The sequence below is a fragment of the Cynocephalus volans genome, chromosome 1 (genome assembly GCF_027409185.1).
Source record: "Cynocephalus volans isolate mCynVol1 chromosome 1, mCynVol1.pri, whole genome shotgun sequence".
In the NCBI taxonomy this organism is placed as follows: Eukaryota; Metazoa; Chordata; class Mammalia; order Dermoptera; family Cynocephalidae; genus Cynocephalus; species Cynocephalus volans.
In genome coordinates, this window is record NC_084460.1 from 253,381,192 (window position 1) to 253,393,809 (window position 12,618).

A 12,618-nucleotide genomic window follows, 5' to 3' on the forward strand; every position below is an offset into this window, starting at 1 on the left:
GATAATTCAGTAGAGGAGCCAGAAGAGCAGAAGATGCAAGGACAGCCGAGGAGGCTGTGGGTGGGTAGAGGTCTGCCTCATCTGTGCCTTTCAATGGCTCAGCCCACAGCAAGTCTGTCCTTAGAGCACCTTTGTTCTTCATGCTGCATCTGCCTTCTCTCACTGTCAGGTGCCCAGTGGGGCAGCTGCAGTTCCCCACAGGCCTTGGGCGACAAGAAAAGATCAGGCACAGCCCACCAGGGGAGTCCTGGCTCTGTGCTCACGCAGCTGTGGGGACCATTGGCTCAAGGTCATCTCGACAAGGGGCCTCTCTCTGAGGTTCCCACACTTCCCTGGGCTGCCTGGTTCTAGTATCAATATCATGGGAGCCTCTTCACCTTGTCTCCTCAGCCAGCAAGGGCCCAGGCCAGGCAAGTGTGAGAAGGGACTGGAGACCTCCCTTACCCCAGAGGCCTGTGACTACATCAATAAAGGCTGCATATGTAAAGAAGAAAAAGGAGATTGCACATCTTTACAAAATAAATTGTCTTTTTATTTCACTTCAGCTTCTTTTTTCACTTCAATTCCCTTTTATTTATATTTCATGATTTGGTTAAAAGTCAGCATAACCGACTACTGGTGATAAGTTCAGAGTGAACAAGAAGATGGCATATTTAATTTGTCAGAAATAATTTCTTCATATATAATGCTATCAGATTTTCAAATGAAAGATTGAATGTTGATAGGCTGACTAGATTTCCTTCATCTTGGACTGAATAATATTAGCAAATTTGGGAAAGCAGCTCAAACAGAAGCTGTAGTTTATGTAGCAGCAAAGTTAGATAACATGGGCCATGGCCAGATTTTGTGAATTATTTTCCAGTTTACTGTTGCTCTCTTTGAGTTCAGTCTAGAATTTATTTGCCATTGGAACATTTTTCAGTGTCTTAATTTCTAATAATTTTTTTCTAGTTTATTCTTTCTTCATGTCCACTTGGGTTTGTTTTACTTCTGCCTATTTTTGTTTTAAACTTGCTTGCCTGTTTTAAATGACCTTATCCTTTTGTCTATTTGAGCACCATCTACTTGTTTTAATATCTTCATGAGTCTGTTCCATAAAATTAATTGTATCTGGAGTGGATTTCTTTTCCAGTTTCTTTTCTTTCTCTCTCTCATTCTCTCTCTCTCTTTTTTTTTGTTTTCTTGAATGTCTTTCTTAGCATTAACTTTTGAATTGTCCTTTGAGATTTAATATTGCAATATCATTTTTAAAATTTTTTAATGAAACATGATTGTACATATCTGTGGGGTACAGCATTGAATACCAATACCTGTGTACAGTATGTGATGCTAAAATCAGGATAATTAGTATATTCAGCATTATACAGTGTAATCATTTTTTTTGGCCCTTTACCAATTTCTTGCTAACACCCCTCCCCTTCCTTCCCCCTTTCCCTCCTCTTACAATCTCATTTTGTGTGGCAGTTTTCTTTTTGCTGTTTTCTTTCCTTTTCTCTCTTTCTGTCTTTTTCTCTTTCTTGCTCTCTTGTTGTTTCTGTCTCTCTCTCTTCCCCCCAACCTCACTATTAGTTTTTCATTCACACCTTAGTCTAGAACAGGATCACATAATAGCATTTTTGGTTCTTTTCAGTGATGTTGGTGACAACACAGATCTACACACAGAGCAATTGGATGTCTTCAGCCTAGTTCCTATTTGCATTGCTAAGCCTTTGTTCCCTCAACAACAGAACAATAAGCAACAGAACAACAGTCCACCCTATTTTCAGCCTCCTTCCAGTAATGGGCTGGAAAGCCACACTCTAGCCTCTACCGTCAAACAATGAGCCTGTCCGTGTTGTACAGAGAACACTCTTGGTACCCCAGCCTGTGGAGCTGCCACTACCTGCTTCTGGTCCACAGAATTATTTGTCTTGTTTTTTGTCTCAGTGATATCTTCTTTGTTTCCTATTTGGCATTTTATTTTCCTTTATATATCTTAATTATTTTTAAAACACACTTTTAATACTCAGTAATCATCTATCTGTTTGTGGTTGGTCTTTATCCTCTACTAGAATGTAAATTTCTTAAGGCAAGAATCGTACTCGTTTTTACATCACTGGTTTGTACAATAGGTCCTTGAATATAATTGGCTTTGGCAATGAATTCCAATCCATCATCTATTTTATTTATAGACAGTAGAAATAAATAAAAGCTTGAAGTCCAAAAATAAAATTCCATACTTTAAAAAGATTTAGGAGATAACTCAAACAGTGTTCTCTTACCTTCAGTTTTCATTCTCACATCATCAGTCTCACTCTTCTTTCTGAATCATCTCCTCAGAATGCAAACATAGTCTAATCATTCTCAACTTACAAAGAAAATCTCCCCTGATCTCATATTCCCATAATCCTCTCCAGCTGCTCACACAGTTTCTATACTGCACTTCACATCAAAATATCCCTAAAGAATAGTTTACCCTTACTCTCTATACTTTCCATACTGTATATATTGTTCAACTCTATAATTCAGCTTCCTTCTTCACCACTCCATTGAAACTAGCCTTGTCAAGGTCACCAGCAATCAGGGACTCTTCTCTGTCCTCAGCAGGCAGAGACCAGCATCCAACACAGCATTCAACACAATTGATCACTCCTTCTTTTTGGAAACACTCTCCTTTCTCGGGTTCCACTGCATCACACTTCCCTGGACTTTCTCCTACTTCACTGGCTTCTTCTTTTCAGTCTCTGTTGATTCCTCATCTACTATTGGACCTTTAGACATTGAAGTTGCTCATGGCTCAGGCTTGGCCTCCCCTGGCTGTTTTTTCTTCTCTCCCTAGATGATATTATCCTTTATCATTGCTTTAACTACTTCCTATTTGCTGATGACTACCAAATATTTATCTCTACTCCCGAACATTCCCTGAGCTCTAAACATGTTTCCAACTGCCGACTTCACATCTTTACTTGGTTATCTTTTAGACATCTCCAATGAACTTGTCCAAAACTGAAATACTTTTGAAATTAATTGCATTTTTCTGCTTTGGCTTCTTCCATAGAATTTTGGATCTCTTTTAAGGTATCTTGTAATTTCTATATTTTAATTTTCTCATTTATATTTATCAATCCTTTGGTAGCATTCCAGTGTTTATTTATTTTTTAATTGCATATATTTGACAGGTCCTATACTGCTCATCACATAATTTTTTGTCAATAAGGAAAAATAAAATTTCTATTCTTCTGGTAAATGAACTAATTTTCCTTTTTGTATCTGTAAAACAACTTGCGAACCTCCAACATACTTTTATTCTCAAAAGGTAAATTTGGATTTTATTTAAAGTGAGCAAAGTCTTTTAAAAAATTTTTCACACAGGTTCTTTTCACAGGTATCTATAGCCAAAATGAATTTTTCTGATACATTGACTATTTCAGGCACAGGATCTTAGAAAATTCAAGCAAAAGTAGTAGAAAGGAACAAAATAAAGTAAGCATCAGCATCAATTTTTTACTTTACCTTGTGAAAATCTGGTCAGGACTTATAGCTTTAATTTGTGAACCATTGAGATCAGCGATTGCTATAATGTTAAATTTGGGAGTAAAATGTCAGAGAACAATGAAAAAATAAGCTTTAACAGATACATTCTGTAAAGGTAACTATTTCAGCACCAGAATCATGACAGCAATTGTCACTCACTTAGGGTTTACTTAGTGCAAACATCTTTTTGTAATCATATTTAAAGAGTTTAACAGTAAATAATGACTTTTCCAATACATGCTCAACTGAGAATCCTTCATAGAGGGGAATAAAATGCATTATAGAACCCATTCATAATAAAAAAATAAACACAATTATGATAAGGCCATGAAGGAAACAAAGAGAAAATAAGGAGAGAGAAGTTAATTTAGATAAATAGATGGTCAGGAAAGTCATCTCTGAGGATGCTTTAAGACAAATGGCTACTTAAGCTACAAAACTACATGAGTATAGAGGTTTTAAGGAAACCAAATTGATATTCCATAAAGGTGCCATTAAGTTCACTATGTAAACTTAATAACAATCCCATTTTTCTTGTTTCTGCTGACTTGTTTTTCACACCAGTTATTTTATGAATAGACCCATCAATTAGTAAAAAATATACTGCATATTTAAACCACATGAAAAATAATCATTCGCTTTCCTATTAAGTGATAGGAATTTATAACTATGAGCTATACTTTTTATTAGATGTTGGACCTCCATATTTTTGTAAATGACTAAATTGTTTTGTGCCCATTTAGAATTGTGTTATAACCTTTAATTAACATTCTAAAGTAAAAATTTATGATTGTTTTGAGATGACAGTTTGAATTTTGATTTATAAATGTTTTGCTGAGTAACTTATTTTTGTTCATAAAAGCTTCCATAATCATTGTAACTTAGGTATAACATGAGGAAAATTAAAGCTTTTTGATTTCATTAAATATCTCAAAAATATATTTATAAAAATTACTCTGGTTCTTTTTAAGCTTTAGAATCTTATTCTTTCCTCTTGAAGACCTTTTGCTCCAGTACAGTGTTATGTCTTGGCAAGGCTTACATAAATTGAATCATCTGAGATTAGATTCTGTTGAAAGTCAAGATGATTTTAGACTTTAAAAGTTAATTCAGTTTGAGTTGTAATTCTATTAAGAATTTATTAAAATTCTTTCAGAAATTTGTTAAACTAAATCATGTGTCTATCCTGTATCTAATGATGGAAGAGGCTGCTTTTACAGTACTATCAAATGTTGCTTATTCCAAATAGAATATATTGTTAAAACACACACACACACACGCACACACACACACACACACACACACACACACACACACAAATTTGTAGCTTTAATAATTTCCTGTTTGAATAAGTGTTTTGAATTTCTAGGAGGTGGAAGCTAACTAGACAAATGGATTTCCACATTTTGATGCAGAAACTTTTCTCCTGCTTAAAATAATATTATTTTGTGATTATTTTATGTGCCATTTTTAAATTAAAGCACAATTTGAATGATTTTCATAGTACAGATACATATTCTTATAAGATTTGATTTTTAATAATGCCAAAATCTGGAAGAAGTCTTCATAGTGCATTAATATTACTGCTGCTTTTAATGAGAAAATATTTTTAAAATAATGAAAATACTTTTCATTTAATTTATAAAGTATATATATATATACTTTAATATAGATTATAAATTTTAATATAATCATTATTATTATTATTATTATTTTGGTGGCTGGCTGGTGCAGGGATCTGAACCCATGACCTTGGTTTTATCAGGAAGCACTCTAATCAGCTGAGCTAACCGGTCAGGCCTAATATACTTATTTTAACTCTTTCCTAGTGAAATAGGTAAGATACTTTTGAAGCAATACATTAAATTTGAGAACAAGACAGTACTTTATTTGAATAGAAAATAGAATTGAGATTCAAAAAGTTTACTACTATACCACTCTCTGCCTTTCAAGAGCAATATATGCTTAAATCACTCATTTATGTGGTATCCTTTGAACATCCCTTGGTAAGTACTAGCTATCCCCAAATTTCTCTCCAAAATTGGAATTTGGAATATCACTATCTTCCTACTGTTTGCAGACTCTAGGTGCTTATTTAAATAAAATTCAAAAGCTTCTGACAGTGGTAAAAACTTAGTAAGTTCTTGTCTCATACTCAATAATTATTAGACGACAGCTCACCAATGTTTAGAACAATCTTTTATATATGGCTTCGTGGAGGGTGAATGAAGGTGGGGGAAAAAGTTAACGGTTGGGTTAGTATTGATGTTTTCTAGGTCTAAAATGAAGACAGGAATAAACTGAAACAAAATTTTCCCCTTTGTCTTGCTTTGTGCAACATGTAGCTGTGTTTTCTTGGTCTTTCACATGAGATATTGTGGTCTTCACAAGACTTTTCTGTGCTGTTCTCAGCATGTTTTTAGCATTAGAGATACTGTGATAACTGGTTATCAGGGTGATTAAATAATCATTCCTTTGTTTTAATGTATTTTCCTGGAAATTGCTAATTGATGGGCTTCATATTTAATAGAGCAAAATTGTGTTTTTCTAATTGACAGCTTTAGATTGTGTAACCAGATTTCAAGACATTATTCAGGGTATTCAATCACACAGGTTACTGCTTTGACCTTAGCATCACCTTACTTGTAAAGGTTGATAGAGCTGGAAATGTTTTAATTAGAAGAACAGATTTGGATGAAAGTGCAATTAAAGAACCTGAGTGGGAGGAACAACAGCTTCTTTTCTAAATCATGAGCAACTGCTCTTGGTCATTTTTTTTTTTTTTAAACAGGAAAGGGAAAGGTGATGGATCCAGATGTAATATATCATTTATATAGTTCGTGATACATGACTCAGGGTTAATGGTTCATGTCATATGAGCTCACATAACCAGTTGTGCCATGGTTTGGATTCAATGATGTACATAATGTGCAGGTACCAACTTATATTGCAGTCTCCCTCCCTGTAGACAAAATGACCACACCTTGGTATGATGAACCTGGAGGAGTTTCTCTTTTTCACAGAGGAGCAAATCAAATACTCATCCCAGATATTCTTTCACACAACTTGTTTGGTGAAGAGCAACTACACAGATGCACTGTGCTAAACCCAAACACAATTGTGGCTGTGCTGGAGAAACAGAATTAGCAATTTGACCTAGTGTTTATGCTAAAGACACTTATCTACTCAAAAAAACCACAATAGTAGAAATGTTCTTTTAGAAAACCTCCTCCTATTTTTTGTTTTCTGAGGATTTTTTCAATTTAATTTTTCACTTCAGACGAACTCCAAATATTCTCATGTTTCTTACCTGTGAATGACTTGCCACTTGTCTCTGACAAATCATATTGCTTTTCCTCCAAAACAATAAAATATTTCTATATTAGACCCATTTCTAAGCTGTGTCTTACTACATAAAGGATTCAGCATTAATATTTATGGAAATGTACTGCTAAGTATGTTGATTTATTATTATTAGCATTATTGCTATTAGTATTTTATTTACATTTAGGAGTTTTTCCTCCTCTTTGATTGCGAGCTTCCCAGAAGCAAAGGTTTGTACATTTTGATCTAATATTCATGGTTCTTGTACAATGTAGTGCTCAGGAACTTTCAGATTTTACACATTTATGCAGTTTTACATGACATAGTAATAAACACTATACTTACAGAAACACCAGAGAGAAAGATACATTTTAGAATACTTTCCCTGTATTGTTGAGATATGGGTAACCAAGCCAGCAGAAACAAGATAAATGGACAAATAGGATCAATTTCAATCTTTATCAATCTGATAGATAAAAAATGGTATCCCAGAATAATTAATTAGCATGTCTTATGACTGAGCCATAGTATCTTTTCCTACATTTAAGAGATATATATGTTTCATTTTTTTGTGAACTGTATGTTCATATTTTTTGTTCATTTTTATATTCTTTTTTTCTACTGAATTTTAGAAGCTATTTTAATTTTAATGATATATGAGTTGTGAATACTTTCCCCAGTATGTTGTCTTTTGACTATCCTTGTACTTTTTGCCATGTATGTTTTTTTTTTTAATATAGTCAAATCTTCTTTACTTTGGCATTCCTTGTGTTTTGTGTCATAGTTAGAAAAGTCTCTCTTACTCTGAGTTTAAAAGTAATCATCAAATGGTTTCTTTTCATAATGTTATAATTTTATTTTTCCCATTCAAGTATTATATCTATTTTGAAAATATCGGGTATAAGATGTGATGTATGAATCCAACTTTATTACTTTTTTCTAGATGGCTATTCAGTTGTCCCAAACCCATTGTCTTATAATTCATCTACTCCCCAACTAATTTGAGATGCCTATTTACACTAAATTTCCATGTACATCTGAGTATGTTTCTTGACTTTCTATTCTATTCTTTTTCTTGGCCTATCTCTTGCAATTAAAATATTAATTAGTTTATTTATTTTTGAGTTTCCTCCTCTGTGAAATGTCTGCTCATGTCTCTTGTACATTTTTCTATTGAGTTTTCTTTTCTTTTCCTTATTGATTCAGAGGATTTTTAAAAATATATATATATTAGGAGTCTTCAAAAAGTTCAGGGAAAGATTTGTAATATCTTTTAATTCTATTTTTCCACAAACTTTTTGAAGTACTCTCCTATCATCATGTTTTCCTGGACTTAATTTGTGGAACACTGAGGTGCTTGGATTAAAAATGTTTTTCTCCAGGTACTATTTCTCTTTTCTTTTACTGGGGGTCAGAGGGTTGTTACGAACCTGTGACTAAGTATTTTTTAATTCTTTGGCCTGGGGATTGATTCTCTGATGGAATTGGTAGTATAAATTTAAATCACAAAGCCATGTGAAATTAGTTCTATTGTTAAACACATTTTCAGAAAAGACTATTTTTGTTATTTTTAATAAGCCACGACAGTATTGGTTACTATACAAAAAATTACATCTCCCATTTTAGCTTCATACTTGAGGATTTTAAATATTTGCTTTTGTTTTTTATATCATGAAAATTTCTCTTAATTTTATAAACTTATAAGAGTTTATTTAAAAATATATTTGTAATAATTCATGCAGGATCCAGATGTTTTATAACAGAAGGCTTTTCAGAATAGATAGTCTATCATATTGCTATCAATGTTAGAATGTTATCCCATTCTTCCCCTTGTCTTTCTGCTTGATATTTCCCCTACTCAGTTTCAGAATTAAATAGGTTTTTAGAAAATAAACTTTTAATTTTGGAATAATTTTAGATTTACAAGGAAAGCTGCAATGGAAGTAGAAAGTTCTTGTTTACCCTTCACCTACTTCCGGCTCTTGTTGACATCTTACATAATTATGGTACATTAGTAAAACTAGGAAACCAACATTGGTGCTTTATTATCCACTATGTTCCAGACTTTATTTGGATTTCTCTAGAGTCCTTTTTCTATTCTGGCATCCCGTCCTGGATACCACATGATGTTTAGTTGTTATATCTTTTTCATCTCCTCAGGTCTGTGACACTTTATCAAACTTGTTATTGCTGATGTTGACAGTTTTGAGGAGTACTGGTTGGAGATTTTGTAGAATGAACCTCACTTTGTATGATGTTTTTCCTCATTAATAGCGTGGGATTTTTGTAAAGTGCCCTTCTCATCACATCATATCAGGGATACCTGCTATCAACATGACTTATCATCGGTAGTGCTAACCCCGATCACCTGGCCAAGGTAGTGCTTGCCAGCGTTTTCCATTGTAAAGTTCCTTTGTTGAATAATTATTTTGTAATATCTAAGTTCTTCAATTGATGCTTTTTTAAGAGAGCAATATCATTTTGCATCTTTACGAGGGTATGAATCATGTGCCTTTAAGTACTGTCCTGTGTGTTTCATATTCACCTTTGTTGCAGTCTCCACCTTTGGGGAAGATACCTCTCTCTCTTAGCTTTGATTTTTTCAATTGCTTGGTGATTCTTACCAAATTTGTTTAGTTTCAATTCTTGCTTAGGCTGACTGCTTCTTTTGATTCTATTATTGCTACCTACTTATTGGGGGGAGAGGACTGGGCACAACACCCTGAGGGATCTGTTGGGAGCTGTCTTTTCATGAATGCTTTCAATGACCAGATCACTGTCCTGACTCTCTATCTCAAGTTTCTTAAGTTGTATTTGTTACTTCCCCTCTGGTCAAGATGTGGGTAAATGTGGAAGTGTTGACCCATATCCCTTCTATCGTTTTCCCTTGACCACTACTACATCTGAAATTCTTGATATCTTTGTTTGCAGTACTTTTGAACTGCTCCCACCTTAAAAAACAAAACAGCAAAACAAAACAAAACAAAAAACTCAACTGTCTTCTGTATGTGCTTTGGTCTATAAATTCTTTCAATATAATTTAGTCTTCTTTCTGTCTTTCAGAGTTCATTATGGTTTCTGGTCCGCTGAAGTCACCCCCATTTTTTTCTGCTTTCCAGTGTAATTATTTATGTATTCTGAAAAATATATATTTTGACATTTTGGGGGATTTTTGATAGAAGAGTGACACTGTACCATATCACCCTGAATGGGAAGTTCTTGAAGTCATGACATGTTACCACCATAGACTCTTTTATACCTTTCCCCCAGAGGGAATTTCCCCAAGGCCTCTTTACAGACCCCTTAAATAGACTGATTTTTAATGAGACAATATAATTTAATAGTTAAAAATAAATAAATAAATATACAAACAAACGGGGGGAAAAAGGAAAAAGACACAACAATTACAATTCCTTGAACTTGTTAAGACAAGTGAACAGATACGATGTTGACGGAGGTGAGGGGGGAGAGGAAGGGAGGAAAAGGAGGAATTGGTAAAGGGACATGAAAATCAACTACGTTGTATATTGCTAAATTAAAATAAAAAAACAAATAAAAAAGATAACACTGCTACTTACTAACTGTGTGATACTTGATGAGTTGTTTTATGCTGATCTCCCACTGGCAAAATTGTTATAATACATAACTCATGAGTGTTGAAAGGAGTGTATCAGAGCCTCAGTACATGCTAGTTATTAACATTATTTTCTACTTCTTTCTCAGGCTAAGTGTAGGTTGGAATGGAATCTGTAAATTTTGGTCAGAAAAGAATTGGCTAGATTTAAATCCTGGTATGCAAGATTGGAACAATGATTTGATTTATGGACTTTCCAAACTTTCTTTTTAGTCCACATGGACCATAAAGCCATGGGAGAAATTAATGTGTATAACCTTGTTAACAAGAGACCATTAGATCTATGAAGGAAGGAAAGAAGAAACTTAATTTGCAGAGAATGGCAATCTGCAGATTGGGAAGTGCAACCTCTGGGAGAAATTGAAAATATGTGCTCTGAAGAAGGGAGGGGGAAAACAGTATTTATGTCATGTAGGCTCAGCTGTACATATATATTCAGCAGGTTTAGGGGAATTCTATGAATATTTATGAGTGAAGTCGTGTATGCACAGTGGGTAAACATACGTGTAACATATGTTGCAAATTGATTTTGTGGAGGAGATTTAGTATTAAAATGAGGTAGAATTTGGCTCCCGACATCAAAAGATAACTATAGGGCAAAAAAGCCAGTTGGTGTGGAGTCTCTAAAAACCAGCCTAAAGTGGTTTGGATGTTGCAGCGCTTATTAGAAAGGAAAGTTTGTGAAGACAATTCTCTGTCCAGTTGGAGCTGTAGTGGGGCCCCAGGAATGAGGGGTTCAGTTGGCTGGCACCAGGTGGTCTGCTGGAGGCCTGCGGGGAAATTTTCCAGCTGTAACTGATTTGACTTTATCTTCCAGGAGCTGGTTTCTGCTTAATTACAGGAAAGAAAAGCCTCATGACAGTGACATATATATATATATATATTATTTTTTTTGTAAGTATCGGAATATATGTCTAACCCCTCATCCTGCTAAGGCTGTTTGGTTTTATTAGGTAGTTTTACGGTATCTCTTTTTAGCCTCAGAGAGTCCATTTTGTCTGCCTGTTGGGATATATTTTGACAATCTCTGTTTGAGTTTTTTGGTTTTTGGTTCTAAATAGAAGAAATTTTCTCTGATGAATTAACCTTGAAAAAAGATTTTTTGAAAGGACAGCATCACTCATAAAACCAAAGGAAGAGATCAGTATTCTACAACCCATGGAATAAATGTTAAATTTTACTATATTCAATATACTCTCTCTATAGTAATATATACAAGATAGAGGAAAAAGAATAAAAATGCCTGTACACTTACATACACACGCACACACACAGAGTCAGAGATACATATTCAGAAAGTGTGAACTTATATGTAGAGGCTAGAGTTCTAATTTCTGCAACTAGCTTATTTAGTAACTATCATTCCTGTTTCATGTTCCTTTTGCATTTGGACAGAATCTTAGTTGTTCAGTAGTTTTTCCTTAGTGGTGTGATCCAATCCTTCATCTTTTATAGGATTTAGTTGTTCTTTCTATAAAGGACTGAGGGATACTGACTGATATTCATTATTCTACAGCATTCCCCTGGATCCTATCCTAACTTTTTCTCAGACCCCATTGTGTAGTAACACAAATCCTTTTTACCCTTGATAGTCAACATCAATGTGGTCAACCAATAGCATAGTTGCAATGTTTAGCTCTTTACCTTGAGACAAGATGAAACCAAAATTATCAGGAGGCAGCCTCTGTTTCTAATTCAAATAAACCATTATTGCGTTTTTTTAGTGTTCACATACCTTTTTTGGGTACTAAAACTTATAGAAAAGCAAATTCCTAAGCTCAAAAGCAAACAATTTATCAAGAAGATCATTAGACGTAGTTATTGGATCCTCATCTCCACGTTGTCTTCTTTATACTAAGACTTGTGCATTTTTGAATAACCATATATTAATTTAGAGAAAATACTACATCCTGCAAGTTAGGATCCCCACCTTGCAAAGTCTTGTCTGCAAATTGGTGGTGAAACTAAGTTTCTCAAAAAGCATTTGACTGTTCCGTAGGGATCATTGCCTTTGGACATGAGCTTGCTGATTTAAGATGTGAAGCTGATACCCTGATTGAAGGCAATATTTTTTGGAATGATTCCTTGTTAATGAAAAGACCACAATTTAATTGAACAGTTACCAGGTAGCTGGCTAGTTCCCTTAA